Here is a 16,549-nt window from a genome sequence, read left to right as displayed (position 1 = left end):
GGAAGTCACAACATTACTACACAGATCACATGCACACAGTTATTCTATATGCTTGAGTCAATGCTTAGAGTCAGGGAACAAAGGGCTAGATTCACTAATATAGCCAGTTTCCCCAAAGAACCTTAGACACAGTAGTGAACCTTAACCTCTGGGTAGAAACAAATAGACCGGAAAAAATGATAGAAATGTTTGGCATGCTCCCAATACAATCTTTAAAAATTTTATAGAAATTTAACACAGATATACAAGAATCCACAAATCATTAAGTGTAAAGCTCATTCACTTTTAATAGGACATCTCTGTAATAAGCAACTGGAATGCAAACAAACATCAGCAGCACCCCAGGCCCCACGTGTGCCTCCTTTTAGACACTGACCACAGACACTGTTAGCCAGCAGCTCTCCTGATTACTAACACCACAGATGAGTTCTCCGTGTTTAGATTTCATATAAATCTAACCATACAGTAGGCATTCTTTTTTATTCATTTCTCTTTGGCTTCTTTCATTCAATAATATGCTTGTGAGATTCATCCATACTGTTGCATGTGTTGTAATCCGTTCGTTCTCATTGGTGGTGATTTTCATCGTGTGAATATACCGTAATTCATTTATCCATTCTTTTTTTTTTTTTTTTTAAGATTTTATTTATTTATTTGAGAGAGAGAGAACACATGAGAGGGGATAGGGTCAGAGGACAAAGCAGACTCCCTGCCGAGCAGGGAGCCCGATGCGGGACTCGATCCAGGGACTCCAGGATCATGACCTGAGCCAAAGGCAGTTGCTTAACCAACTGAGCCACCCAGGCGCCCTCATTTATCCATTCTACAGCTGATGGACATCTGGGTAGCTTCCAGTTTTGAGCTCTTATGAATAGGGCAGCTACCAAGTAGTGGAATTACTGAATCATATGATAGTTCTATGTTTAATTACTTGAGCAGCCTCCATACTGTTTTCCACAGTGCCTATACCAATTTATACTCCCACTAACACACACAAAGTTTCCCTTTAATCCACATCCTTGCCCATACTTGTTATTTCTTGTCTTTTTACTTCTAACCATTCTGACAGGTGTGAGGTAACATCTTGTAGTTTTGACTGGCATTTCCCTGATGATGAGTGATGTGGAGCATCTTTTCATGTGTTTGTTGTCCATCTGGAAGTCTTCTTTGGAAAAACGTCTATTCAGGTCCTCTGCCAACTTTTAAATTGGATTATTTGCTTTTTTGGGTGTTGAGTTGTAGAAGTTCTTTATGTATCTTGGCTACTAACCTCTTATCATTTGCAATACCTTCTCCTATTCAGTAGGAGGTCTTCTTACTTTGTTGATGGTTTCCTTTGATGTGCAAAAGCTTTTATTGTGGTGTTAGTCCCAACAGTTTATTTGTGCTTTTGTGTCCCTTGCCTGAGGAGACATAGCTAGAAAAATGTTGATACAGTCAATGTCAAAGAAATTATTGCCTATATTTTCTTCTAAGAGTTTTATGCTCTCAGGTCTCACATTTATGTCTTTAATCCATTTTGAGTTTATTTTTACATATAGTATAAGTGGTCTAGTTGTATTCTTTTGCATGTAGCTGTCCAGCTTCCCAACAGCATTTATTGAAGAGACTGTCTTTTCCCCATTGTATATTCCTGCCTCTTTTGTTGTAGATTAACTTATTTCTGTGCTCTCTGTTCTGTTCCAATGATCTATATGTCTATTTCAGTGTCAGTACCACACTGTTTTGATTATTATTGCTTTGTTGTATATCTTGAAATCTGGCACTGGGATACCTCCAGCTTTGTTCTTTCTCAAGATTACTTTGGCTATCTGGGCTCTTATGTGGTTCCATAAAAATTTTAATATTATTTGTTCTAGTTCTGTGAAAAGTGCAGTTGGTATTTTGATAGGGACTGCACTGAATCTGTAGAATGCTTTGGGTAGTATGGATATTTTAACAATATTAATCCTTCCAACCCATGAGCATGGACTATCTCTCCATTTATTTGTATTGTCTTCAATTTCTTTCATTAGTGTTTATAGTTTTCAGAGTACACGTCTTTCACCTCCCTGGTTAAGTTTATTCCTAGGTATTTTATTGTTTTTGGTGCAACTGTAAATGAGACTGTTTTCTTAATTTCTCTTTCTGCTACTTTGCCATTAGTGTATAGAAGTGTAAATAATTTCTGTATATTAATTTTATATACTGCAACTTTACTGAATTCATTTATTATTTCTAATAGTTTTTTGGTGGAATCTTTAGGGTTTTCTATAGTATCATGTCATCTGCCAATAGTGACAGTTTAACTTCTTCCTTACCAATTTGGATGTCATTGATTCATTGTATGATCACTGTGGCTAGGACTGCCAGTACTATGTAGAATAAAAGTGGCAAGAGTAGACATCCTTGTCTTGTTTTGGTTCTTACAGGAAAAGCCCCCAGTTTTTCACCACTATATACATTCTTGTTTAAGTAATTTGGAAAATATGTGAACATATTTCTGTTGTCTCCCCATATGTTTTTTCTCCAGCTTTATTGAGATATAACTGACATGTAACATCATGAACACATTGTGATGATCTGATACATGTATACACTACAAAATAATTATCACAATAAGGCCTACTGAACACCTTCAACACCCCCAAATAATTACTTTTTTTGGTGATGAGAACATTTAACATTTACTCTCTTAACAACTTTCAAACATACAATACAGTATTAACTATAATTACCATTTTATATGTTAGATTCTCAGAACTTATTCATCTTATAGAGATGAATCTCTGCCTGAGATCTCCCCATTTCCCCTACCTCCCAGCCACCAGTAACCACCATTCTAATCTGTTCCTATGAGTTCAACTTACTCCACATTCCGTATGTAAGTGAAATCAAACAGTATTTGTCTTTCTCTGACTTATTTAACATAATACTCCCAAGGTACATTCAAGTTATTGCAAAAGGCAAAACACCACTGCATATTGTTTGTGCCTTTGTGTACCACATTTTCTTTGAATAAATATCACATTCATTTGCTAACACTTAGGTTGCTTCCATATCTTGGCTATTGTGAATAATGCTGTGGTGAACATGGAAGTGCAGATGTCTTCTCGAATTACTATTTTCATTTTCTTCAGATACTCAGAAGTAGACTGCTGGACCATATGGATAGTTCTATTTTTAACTATTTGAGGAACCTCCAGTTTTCAATAATTAATGCACCAATTTACATTCCCACCAACAGTGAACAAGGGTTCCCTTTTCCCCACATCCTCGCCAAAACTTATCCTTTGTCTTTTTGATAATAGTCATTCTAACAAATATGACGTGATATCTCATTGTGGTTTTGGTTTGCATTTCTCTGATCATAAGTAATATTGAGCATCTTTTCATGTACCTGTAGGGGACATTTGTAGGACTTCTTCGGAAAAATGTCTATTTAGGTTCTCTGTTCATTTTTCAACTTAAGTGTTGTTTTTTGGCTATTGAACTATAGGAGTTCCTTATATATTTTGGATATTAACCCTTTATCAGGTCTTTTGTTGTGCAGAAGCATTTACTCTTATGTTTTGCTTTTTGTTGCTTGTGCTTTTGGTGTCATATCTAAACAGTCACTGCCAAGACCAATGTCAAGGAGCTTTTCCCTTATGTTTTCTTCTAGAAGATTTACAGTTTCAGGTTTTACTTTTAAGTTTTCACACATCGAGTTAATTATTGTGAGGTGTAAGATAGGGCTCTGATTTCATTCGTTTGCACATGAACATCCAGTTTCCCCAACACCATTTATTAAAGCAACTACTCTCTCCCCATTAAGTAGTTTGGGTTCCCTTGTTGAATATTTGTTGACCATATAGGAATGGGTTTCTTCCTGGGCTCTTGCTTCTCTTCCATTGTTCTAGGTGTCTGTTTTTATGCAGTATACTATCTTGAATATTACAACTTTGTAATAAAGTGTTTTTTTCTTTAAAGATTTTATTTTTAAGTAATCTCAACACCCAACACAGGGCTCGAACTCATAACCCTAAGATCAAGAGTCGCATGCTCCACTGACTGAGCCAGACAGGAGCCCCTATATTAAAGTTTTAAATTAGGAAGTATGTTGCCTCCAGTTTTGTTCTTCCTCAGGATTGCTTTGGCTATTCAAGGCTCTTTTGTGATTCCATATGAATTTTAGGATTTTTTTTTTTTATTTCTGTGAAAAATGCCATTGGAATTTATCAAAAAGTCTATAAATGGCTTTGTGTAGTATGGACAGTTCCTTTTCTTTTCAAGACTTATTTTAGAGAGAGAGAGAGAGAGAGAGGAGGGGCAGAGGGAGAGGGAAAGAGAGAATCCCAAGCAGACTCCCTGCAGAGCGCGGAGCCCAACACGGGGCTCGATCTCATGACCCTGAGATCATGACCTGAGTTGAAATCAAGAGTCAGACACTAAACCAACTAAGCCACCCAGGTGCCCCAAGTATGGACATTTTAACAATATTAATTCTTCTGACCCATGAACACAGGACATCTTTTCGTTTATGTCTTCTTCAATTTCTTTCATCAATGCCTTATAGTTTCCAGCATACGGATCTTTCCCCTCCTGAAGTTTATTCCTAAGTATTCTACTGAATTTGATGCTACTGTAACATGGGATTGTGTTATTTCTTTTTCAGATATTTTGTTGTTAGTCTATACAAACACAACTGATTTTTGTATCCTTCAACTTTACTGAATTCGTTGGTCAGTTCTAACAGTATTTGGTGGAGTCTTTAGGATTTTCCATGTGTAAGATCACATCTGCAAACAAAGACAATTTTACCTCTTTTTTTTTTCCCCCACACCCAATGTAGGACTTGAACTCATGACCTGAGAACAAGAGCACATGCTCCACCAACTGAGCCAGACAGGTGCCCCATTTCTTCATTTCTGATTTGAATGCCTTTTTAAAAATTTTTCTTGCCTGAGTACTGTGTTGAATAGAAGAGCCAAGACGGGACATCCTTTTCCTGTTCCTGATCTTAGGGGAAAAGCTTTCAACCTTTCACCACTGAGTACAATGTTAGCTATGGGCTTATTATTTTGTTACACGTTTCTCCTACACCCAATTTCTTGAGAGCTTTTATCATGAAATAATGTTGAATTTTGTCAAATGCTTTTTTGCATCTGTTGAGATGACCATATGATTTTTATATTTCATTCTATTAATGTGGTATATCATATTTGTTGATCTGCATATGTTGAACCATCTTTGCATCCCAGGGATACATCCCATTTGATCATGGTGGATGACATATGCTATTATATGATTTTGCTAGTATTTTGTTGAGAATTTTTGCATCTACATTCTTCAGGGATATTGGCCTATAGTTTCTTTTTTTTTTTTGAGAGGGAGGGAGGGTGGGGGGGGAGAGAGGGAGAAAGGGGGAGGGGGGGAGGGAAGGAGGGAAGGAGGGAAGAGAGAGAATCTTAAGCAGGCTCCTCACGCAGGGCAGAGCCTAACACGAGGCTCGATCTCACAACCGAGATGAAATCAAGAGTCAGAAGGTTAATCGAATGAGCCACCTAGGCACCCGTTTCTTTTCTTATACTGTTCTTACCTGGCTTTGATGACAGGGTTATGCTGGCTTGATAAAATAAATCTGGAAGTGGTCCTTTGGCTTCAAGTTTTTGGAAGAGTTTGAGAAGTATCGGTATTAATCCACCTTTTTTTTTTTTAATGTTTAAAAAAAAAAAAATTTTAGGAGAAGGGGGAGGGGCAAGGGAAGAGGGAGAGAATCCTAGCAGGCTCCACACCCTGAGATCATGACCCAAGCCAGAAATCAAGAGTCGGACACTTAACCAACTGAGCCACCCAGGCACCCTGGTATTAATTCACCTTTAAATGTTTGATGGAATTCACTCATGAAGCCATAGGGTCCTGGGCTTTTCTTTTCTGAAAGGTTTCTGATTGCTAATTCAATAGCGTTATTCATTATTGGTCAGTTCAGATTTTCTATTTCTCCTCCAATTAGTCTTATTAGGCTGTATATTTCTACGAATTTATCCATTTCTTCTAGGTTATCCAATCTGTTGGCATATAATAGTTCATATCATTTTTTTTTTTTTTAAGATTTTATTTATTTGACAGAGAACAAGAGCACTAGCAGGGGGAGCAGCAGAGGGAGAGGGAGAAGCAGGCTCCCCGCTGAGCAGGGAGCCCAATATGGGGCTCAATTGCAGGACCCTGGGATCATGACCTGAGCCGAAGGCAGACGCTCAACTGACTGAGCCACCCAGGTGCCCCACCCAGTTCATATCAGTTTATGATACTTTGTATTTCTGTAATATCAGTTGTAATGTTTCCTTTTTCATTTGATTTTGAGTCCTTGCTCTTTTTTACTTAGTTTAGCTAAAGATTTGTCAATTTTGTTTATCTTTTCAAAACATCAGCTCTTAGTTTCATTGATCCTTAGTGTGTTTCTGGTCTCTATTTCATTTATTTCTGCTTTAATCTTTGATTTTTTTCTTCTTCTTCTTCTTCTTTTAATAGTAAGCTCTACACCCAATGTGGGGCTTGAATTCATGACCCTGAGATCAAGAGCTGCATGTTCTACCGGTTGAGCCAGCCAGGTGCCCCTGTTATTCCCTTTCTTTTGCTAACTTGGGCTTAGTTTACTCTTCTTTTTCTAGTTCCTTAAGGTATAAAGTTAGGTTATTTCCCATATGACTTATGAGTCATGAAAATTTGAAACCTCCCGATGCAGATCAAGTAAGAGGGAATGGGTTTGAGAGGAGGCTGGAGAAGGGTAATAGAGCCCTGACACCTATGGTAAAGATTCTAACTGCTGGAGAAGCAAAGATGAGGGATCAGATGAGATTTACATTTTTAAAAGATCATTTGCAATAGAGAGAATGAAGCTGGTAAGGGCAAAAGTGGTTGAGATGGAGGAAAAAGAGATTACTACAGAAGCTTACATTAAGGATTTCTCAGTAGAGATTTATTTATATGTGCATATTACTATGTGATTATATTCACTTAAATATGACAAGTATGATGGACCCTGTGCTAGACTGAGAAAGCACAGTAATTACTCTAACATATTAAAAGTGCATAAATTAAATAAAATGCATATGAAAGCCACTAAATTAACACAAACTATTAAGCATTAAAGAATATTTCCTTGGTACTTTATTCTTTTTGGTGTAATTGTAAATTGATTGTTTTCTTAATTTCTCTTTTTGCTATTTCATTATTAATGTATAGAAATGCAATAGGTTTCTGCGTATTAATTTTGTATCTTGCACCTTTACTAAAATCATTTATCAGTTGTTAATAGACTATGGTGGAGTCATTGGGTTTTAAGATTTTATTTATTTATTTTAGAGAAAGAGAACATGCACTGCATACAAGTGGGGGAAGGAGGAGAGGGGGAAGGAGAGCAAGAGAGGGAATCTCTCAAGCAGACCCTGTGCTGAGCACCGAGCCTGACACGGGGCTCAATCTCATGATCCTGAGATCATGACCTGAGCCAAAACCAAGAGTGGAATGCTTAACCAACTGAGCCACGCAGGTCCTCCTGGGTTTTCTCTATATAGTATCAGGTCATCTGCAAACAGTGACAGTTTTTACTTTTTTTTTTTTTTTTTTTTTAAGATTTTATTTATTTGACAGAGAGAGATAGTGAGAGCAGGAACACAAGCAGGGGGAGTGGGAGAGGGAGAAGCAGCCTTCCCACGTGAGCAGGGAGCCTGATGCGGGGCTGGAACCCAGGACCCTGGAATCACGACCTGAGCCAAAGGCAGACAGCCAATGACTGAGCCACCCAGGCGCCCCTTTACTACTTCTTTACCAATTTTGATGCCTCTTCTTTTTTTTCCTTGTGTGATTGCTGCAGTTAAGAGTACTATGTTGAATAAAAGTAGTGAAAGTGGACATCCTTGTCTTGTTTCCAAACTTAGTGCAAAAGCTTTCAATTTTTCACTGCTGAGTATGACGATGGCTGTAGATTTTTCATACATGGCTTTCATTATGTTGAGGTATGTTCCCTCTAAATCCACTTTGTTGAGTTTTATCACAAATGGCTGTTATATTTTGTCAAATATATTTACTGAGATGATCATATGGTTTTTATCCTTTCTCTTGTTAAAGTATCATGTTGATGGATTTGCCAAAAGTGAACCACCCTTGCATCCCTGAAATAAATCCCTTTGACCGCGGTGAATGACCCTTTAATGTATTGTTGACATTGCTTTGCTAAATTTTTTTTAATAATTTTTTTTTTTTACCTATGTTCATCAGAGATTTTGGTCTGTGGTTTTCTTTTTTTGTAGTGTCTCTGTCTGGTTTTTGTATCGTGTAACAGGGGCCATGCAGAATGAATCTGGAAGTTTTCCTTCTTCTTTTATTTAATGGAATAGTTTAAGAAGAATAGATATTAACTCTTCTTTAAATGTTTGGTAGAATTCACCTGTGAAGACATCTGGTCCTGGAACTTTGTTTGTTGGGAGTTTTTTGATTATCAAATCGATTTCATTTCTAGTAATAAGTCTGTTCAAATTTTCTATCTCTTCCTGATTTGGTTGTGGGAAATTGCAGGTTTCTAGGAATTCATCCATTTCTTCTAGGTTGTCCAATTCGTTGGCATATAATTTTTCAAATATTCTCTTATCAATTGTATTTCTGTAATGTCATTTGTTATTTCCTCGCATTTCTGATTTCATTCCTTCCGTTTTCTTGGTAAATCTGGCTAAATGTCAATTTTATTTATCTTTACAAAGAACTCAGCTCTATCATTGATCTTTTCTATTGTTTTTTTTTTCCCCACGTCTGTTTCATTTATTTCTGTTCTGATCTTCATTATTTCCTTCCATCTACTAGCTTTGAGATTTGTTCTTTTTCTAGCTCCTTTAAGTGTTAGGTTAGGTTGTTTTGAGATTTTTGTTTCTTGGGGTAGGACTGTATGACTTTAAACTTCCCTCTTAGAAATGCCTTTGCTGTGTCCTAAAGATTTTGGACTTCACTGTTTTCATTTGTCTCCATGTATTTTTTTATTTTCTCTGATTTTTTCGTGATTCATTTGTGGCTTAGTGTCATGTTGTTTATCCTCCAAGTGTGTTTTTTTCTTGTAACTGATTTCTAGTTTCATACTGTTATGGTCAGAAAAGATGTTTGATATGATTTCAATCCTCTTATATTTATTGAGACTTGTTTTATGACCTTACATGTGATCTATCCTAGAGAATGTTCCCTGTGTACTTGAAAAGAATGTGTATTCTGCCTTTCTGGATAGAATGTTCTCTATATATCTGTTAGGTCTGTAAGGTCTAATGTATCATTCAAAGCCATGGTTTGCTTATTGACTTTCTTTCTGATGGTCTACCCACTGAGGTAAATGAGGTGTTAAGGCTCCCTACCACTTTGTTTTACTACCAATCTCTCCCTTTATATCTATTAATATTTGCTTTATGTATTTCGGTGCTCCTATGTTGGGTACAGAGCTACTTACAATTATGATATCCTCTTGCTGGATCGATTCCTTTATCATTATGTAATGCCCCTGTCTCTTGCTACAGTTTTTGTTCTAAAGTCTTTTTTTTTTTCTTAAGTTTTGGACATATGAACAAGTTTAATTTACCTGCTACACCATCCAGATGGAAATATGCGAGAAATGGATGGAAACAAGATTCATAAACTTAGGAAACAGGCAGGCATTTTTATTTTTTTATTTTTTGTCTTTTTTTTTTTAATTTAATTTTATTATGTTAGTCACATACATTATATCATTAGTTTTTGATGTAGTGTTCCATGATTCATTGTTTGCGTATAACAACCAGTGCTCCATGTGATACGTGCCCTCCTTAATACCCATCACCAGGCTAACCCATACCCCCACCCCCTCCCCTCTAAAACCCCCAGTTTGTTTCTCGGAGTCCATAGTCTCTCATGGTTCGTCTTTCCCTCCAATTTCCCCCCTTGCATTTTTCCCTTCTTACTGTATTTATTTATTTATTTATTTATTTATTTTTTAAGATTTTATTTATTTATTCATGAGAGACAGAGAGGCAGAGGGAGAAGCAGGCTCCCGCGGAGCAGGGAGCCCGATGCGGGACTCGATCCCAGGACGCTGGGATCATGACCTGAGCCGAAGGCAGACGCTTAACCATCTGAGCCACCCAGGCGCCGTTTTTTTTTTTTTAAACATGTAATGTATTATTTCAGAGGTACACGTCTGTGATTCATCAGTCTTAGACAATTCACAGCGCTCACCATAGCACATGCCCTCCCCAATGTCCCATCACCCGGCCACCCCAATCCTCCCACGCCCCACCACTCCAGCAACCCTCAGTTTGTTTCCTGAGATTAAGAATTCCTCATATCAGTGAGATCATATGATACTTGTCTTTCTCTGACTGACTTATTTTGCTTAGCATAATACCCTCTAGTTCCATCCACGTCGTTGCAAGTGGCAAGATTTTTTTTTTTTGATGGCTACATAATATTCCATTGTATATATATACACACACCACATCTTTATCCACTCATCTGTTGATGGACATCTTGACTCCTTCCATAGTTTGGCTATTGTGGACACTGCAGGCAGGCAGGCATTTTTAGACTTTAGGTTTAGACATTTACCACACTATTTTTTAATATTTAAAATAAAACCTTTTTATCACAATAAACAAAACAATGTATTAAAACTAACTTCCAGGGGTACCTGGCTGGCTCAGTCAGTGGAGCATGCGACCCTTGATCTCGGGGTCGTGAGTTTGAGCCCCACACTGGGTGTAAAGATTACTTAAATAAATAAAAGCTTAAAAAAACAAAACAAAACAAAACCTGACTTCCAGAAACTTCCCAAATTATTTTTTTAAACATGATCTAAGTTTCTTTTCACATTTCTTTAAATGTCAAGTTTTCTTTGGCAAATTTATCCAAAATACTAAATTTTAATTTTAGAGCTTATTTTATAGTTATATAACAGAGTGCCCTAAACTGATGTTCATCAAAATACTCTTCTCTAAGGGGTGCCTGGGTGGCACAGTCGGTTAAGTAGCTGCCTTTGGCTCAGGTCATGATCCCAGGGTCCTGGGATCGAGCCCCTCATCAGGCTCCCTGCTCAGCGGGAGTCTGCTTCTCCCTCTCCCTCTGTTGCTTCCCCTGCTTGTGCTCTCTTGCTCATGCTCTCTCTCTCTCAAATAAATCTCTTATATATATATATATGAAGATACCTTTCTCTAAGCCCTAATGGTTTCTACCTTCCTTTTAAAATGTATTATCTTTTATCTTTTAGGTTGTCATTCTCAGAAATTAAATTATGATTTAAACACCCATAAAGTCTTCATTTCTGTTATAGTACAGCAATTTATCATCTAACCCACAGTGGTCTATCAACTGAGTAAGGCTGGGTTTCTTCTCAGACATAGCTGACGCAGCTCATAAAGTAATAGCGGCCTAAGACAGGTCAATCTTTGATCTGTACATTTTGATCAGTTTTAGGCTCTGAAGAAGGTATTCTTTCTCCTCAATCTCTCCACCAATTTTGCTTTTTCTTAATCCTCATCCGGGAAGATCTTCATTTACAAAGCCACTTTGGAGATCACTGCATACCTCAGTACCAGGTGATTTAGATTCATATGCACTGATATTCTTTTTTTTAAAGATTTTTTTAATTTTTAAGTAATCTCTTAATTAAGTAATACTTAAGTAATCTCGAACTTACAACCCTGAGATCAAGAGTCGCTTGCTCTATCAACTGAGCTAGCCAGGCGCCCCTGCACTGACATTCTTGAAGGTATTTTTCAAATATGTACTTTCTTCAAATTCACCGTGTTTAAATTTTTCTTGAAATACCTAACAGAACTGAAGATACTGAAGATACTGGTGTCTCTGAAAAAGTCTGATCATTTTCTTTATTCTCTACTTTAAGGCATTTTACCACACTGTAACAGGAATTAAATGAAGATCTAGTTTTCCTTAATCATTCTCTAAGTCTTGTACTCATAGCTTGTTTTCCCGAACTGCTTGTATGGGAAGATGGTGGATTAGCACAGGCCGGGAGTGCTAGGTAAAATCACAGCTGAGTCAGATCGGCTTTCTATCTTGAGAATGAACCTTGGTTTACCTCTCCCTCTGCCATCCCCAGTGCAGAAAACACACCCGAGGTGTTGCTAGCCTGGCTTTTTTGTTTTTCACTTCTGTTTGCATGGTGTATGTTTTTCCATCCCATCACTTTCAGTCTGTATGTATCTTTAGGTCTTGAAGTGAGTCTCTTGTAGGCAGCATGTAGATGGGTCTTATTTTTTTTTTTATCCATTCAGTCACTCTATGTCTTGATTAGTTAGTCCTTCACATTTCAGTAATTACTGATAGATATGCACTTAATTCCAGTTTGTTAACTGTGTCCTTACTGTGTTCCTCTGTTTTTTTCTTCTCTTGCTCCTTTCCCTTGGGGTTTGATATTTTCTTTAGTGTCATGCTTGGATTTCTGTTTCTTTATTTTTTGTGTATCTACTTTAACTTCTTCATTTGTGGTAACTACTGGGTTATATATAACATCTTATGTGTATAACAGTCTATATTACATTGACTGTAGCTTAAGTTTAAACTGAAAGCACTAAATTCCCGCCCTCCATGTTTTATGTATATGATGTCATATTTTACATCTTCTTATTTTGTGTATCCTTAGACTAATTTTCATAGATAAAACTGATTACTACTTTGGTTTTTAGGTTTTAACCTCCATATCAGCTTTGTAAGTGAATAACCTACTACTATCTTTAGTGTGTTTGCCAATTTAACCAAGAAGGTGAAAAATCTATACTCTGAAACTGTTAAGACACTGATGAAAAGAAATTGAAGACAACACAAAAAATGGAAAGATATTGCATGGTCATGGATTAGAATAATTATTATTATTAAAATGTCCATATTACCCAAAGTAATCTACAGATTCAGTGCAATCCCTATCAAAATACCAAAAGCATTTTTCATAGAACTAGAACAAATAATACGAAATTTTGTTTGGAACCACAGAAAGTCCTGAATAGGCAAAGCAATCCTGAGAAACAACAAAGCTGGAGGTATCCCAATCCCAGATTTCAAGATATACCACAAAGCTATAATAATCAAAACAGGAGGGTACTGGCACAAAAAGAGACACAACAGGTCAATGGAATAGGAAGCCCTGAAATAAATCCATGTTTTTATGGTCAATTAATCTATGACAAAAGAGGCAAGAATGTACAATGAGGAAAAGACAGTCTTTTCAATAAATGGTGTTGGGAAAACTGGACGGCCACGGGCAAAAGAATGAAACCAGACCACTTATTTATACCATACACAAAAATAAACTTAATATGGATTAAAGATCTAAATGTGAGACCTGCAACCATGTAACTCCTAGAAAACATAGGCAGTATCTTGGATATCAGCCTTAGCAATATTTTTCTAGATGTATCTCCTCAGGTGAGGGAAACAAAAGCACAAACTATTGGGACTACATCAAAATAAAACGCTTCACATCAAAGGAAATCATCATTAAAACAAAGAGGCAATCTACTGAAAGGGAGAAGACTTCGACAAACAATGTATCTGAAAGAGGGTTAATATCCAAAATATATAAAGAACTTACACAACTCAATACCAAAAAACCAAATGATCCAATTAAAAAACAGGGAGAGGACTTAAATAGATATTTTTTCAAAGAAGACATAGATGGCCAATAGACATATGAAAAGATGCTCAACCTCACTAACGATTAGGGAAATGAAAATCAAAACCACAATGAGGTATCACCTTACAACTTTCAGAATGGGTAAAACCAAATGTTGGCAAAGATGTAGAGAAAATGGACTCCTCCTATACTGTTGATGGGAATGTATACTGGTGCAGCCACTGAAGGAACAGTATGAAGTTTCCTCAAAAAATGAAAAATAGAAATACTATACAATCCAGTAATTCCACTAGTGAGTATTTGAACAAAGAAAACAAAAACACTAATTCGAAAGAATACATGCACTCCTATGCTTATCACAGCATTATTTACAATAGTCAAGATACAGAAGCAACCCAAGTGTCCAACAATAGATGAATGGATAAAGAAGATGTGGTGTGTATAATAGAATAGAATATTACTCAGCCTTAAAAAACAAGATCCTGCCATTTGTGACGACATGGATGGACTCAGAGGTTATTATACTAAGTGAAATAAGTCAAACAGAGAAAGACAAATACCATATGACTTCACATATAGGTGAAATCCAAAAAACAAAACAACTGAACAAATAAACAACTATAGTAGAAATTGACCCATAAGAACAGAAAACTGGTGACTGCCAGAAGGCAGGTAGGTGGGTACATGGGCAAAAGGGGTGAAGGGAAATGGAAAGTACAGGCTTCTAGTCATGGAATGAGTAAGTCACAGGGTTGAAAGTTACAGCATAAGGACTATAGTCAATGTATTGTAAATAGTGTTACATGGTGACAGATGGTAACTACACTAGTGGTGAGCATAGCATTTTGTACAGAGTTGTTGAATTACTATGTTGTATCCCTGAAACTAACAGAATAGTGTGTGTGAACTATACTTCAATTAAGCAAAAAAAGATGGGACACCTGCGTGGCTCAGTCAGTTAAGTGTGTCTGCCTTCAGCTCAGGTCATGATCTCAGGGTCCTGGGATTAAGCCCCACATGGGGCTCCCTGCTCAGTGGGGAGCCTGTTTCTCCCACTCCTCCCAGCTCATGCTCTCTTCCCTATCTCTGTTGCCATCTCTGTCTCTCTCAAATAAATAAAATCTTAAAAAAGAAAAGTAACATACAGAATTGTTGAATCAATGTGTTAATCAACTGAAAATAACATTCTATGTCAATTAATTTCAATTTTTAAAAAAGAGGTATATTTTTCCAGTTATAAAATAAGTAAGTCACAGAAATAGGGAATATAGTCAATAATATTATAAAAACGTATGGTGACAATGACTACACTTACCATAGTACACACTGAGTAATATACAGAATTATCAAATACATACATTGCACATCTGAAAAAAGAATTATTTCCTAATTTCCAAAAGCTTACGCATGTGTTCCCACTATGAAATACTTAGAGAATTATATAAAACACAAATGAGTCAATGAATGGTGGATAATATGTGCTAGAGAGTGGACTGGAGAGGAGAAATCACCAGGCAAGTAAAGTTTCGCAGAAGCTGTCCTAGAACGCTCTAAGTGACTTATGTATGCATGTACCTATCATATACATACATATATACCTCTCCTTGTTCCCAAAAAGATTTAAGTCAGTTTACAAATGAGGAAATTGGGGCATAGGGAACAGGAGACTATAGAGTGTGCTGTGAAAAGCCTGTACGTCTGTAGAACTGGGACGTAAGTTTGATTTGTATGCTTCTTAGTAGGTGACACAGAGCCAGGATCAGTTCCTAAAACTCAGAGTCTTTGAAAAGCTACTGCTGGTTCTCATAGCAGAGCCATTTCTTCTGGGGGTTTTCATCAGTAATTCCTCCATGACATCTTAAGTTGTTTCTCAGGGGCCACCTCTTCCTACTCCCTAAATATAGTCAAGTAGCTTAATGCCATATGGTAAAATAAAAGCCCTAACAGAGTGGTTCAGGGCACTCAGCTTTCCACTGATCTGGCTAATCTAGACAAGATTTAAAAGAATTCATAGTAATGAATGGCCTGTATATTATTCAGCCAGCTTCTATATGTTTTTTTTTTTATCTTACTCTGAACTTTTGATAGTGATAGTTTGAGTAGCCTTGAGTTTGAATTATACTCCTAGATAAGACTCTTTTGCTTTGTTTCTTTAAAGATTTATTTATTTATTTATTTGAGAGAGAGGACGAGAGAGAGCAAGAGAGAGAGGAGAAGAGCAGGGAGAGGGAGGGAACCCTGAAGCAGACTGTGAGTCCAACGATGCAGGGCTGGATCCCAGGACCCTGAGATCATGACCTGGGCTGAAATCAGGAGTCCGCTGCTTAACTGACTGAGCCACCCAGGCACCCCAGTAAGACTCCTGAATGCAGGTATTCTATGTCACCAGGTAGGTGCAGGACCTTATGCTTAAGGAAGTCAAATAGGGTTGACATCCTCTTATTCAAGTTAAGGAGTACAAGAAAGGAAACCTAGAGGAAAGCCACCTCAGCACACAGAGGTGGGCAAAGGAGTTCAGAGAGGCAGGCTAGGAATTGCCCTGGGGGAGGAACAGTTTAGGCCACCTGGCCGGCCTCATGGGTCAGCACAGCCTCCCAATGCCTTGACAGGTCAAAGAGTGGGAAGAAGTTGCGGGGGGAAGCGGCGGGAAGAGATCTTAGGTCAAAATAACTGCCCAATTTGTGTGGTTACCATGCACCAGTACTTTCTAAGGGTCATCTAGTGAAACAATTAAAAGGCTAGTTAGGAATGAATAGTTCTCTTTAGTCTGAAACTCACCAAAATCACTTCAAGGGTATTAATTTATGTTGACTAAGATATCTTGATCATATTATCCAGAAATTATATTGTTACTAAGTCACAACAGTATCAATTGTGCTCTGATTTGAGAATGATCTTGTGGTAGAGAGGGGCTCATCTTAATTAGCTCAC

General features: G+C 37.3%; 1 protein-coding gene and 1 pseudogene across 4 annotated transcripts in view; both read right to left on the bottom strand.

Moving 5' to 3' along the window:
• The window catches only part of MRPS14 (mitochondrial ribosomal protein S14), a 29,448-nt gene that overhangs the window by 473 nt on the left and 12,426 nt on the right, over positions 1 to 16,549 (bottom strand). The gene's annotated exons all lie outside the window — the stretch shown is intronic.
• On the bottom strand, positions 2 to 16,539 carry LOC123846216 (swi5-dependent recombination DNA repair protein 1 homolog; annotated as a pseudogene). Its single transcript, XR_010412332.1, has 2 exons — positions 11,728 to 16,539; positions 2 to 11,592 (listed from the first exon to the last, which is right to left on the bottom strand). The product of XR_010412332.1 is annotated as a swi5-dependent recombination DNA repair protein 1 homolog (transcript).

Source organism: Mirounga angustirostris, unplaced genomic scaffold, assembly GCF_029215605.1.
Source record: "Mirounga angustirostris isolate CCGP_5_RB_7025 unplaced genomic scaffold, mMirAng1.0.hap1 SCAF_6, whole genome shotgun sequence".
Classification (NCBI taxonomy): Eukaryota; Metazoa; Chordata; class Mammalia; order Carnivora; family Phocidae; genus Mirounga; species Mirounga angustirostris.
Note: the sequence above shows the minus strand (reverse complement) of the source record. Positions and strands in the feature narration are given on the sequence as shown.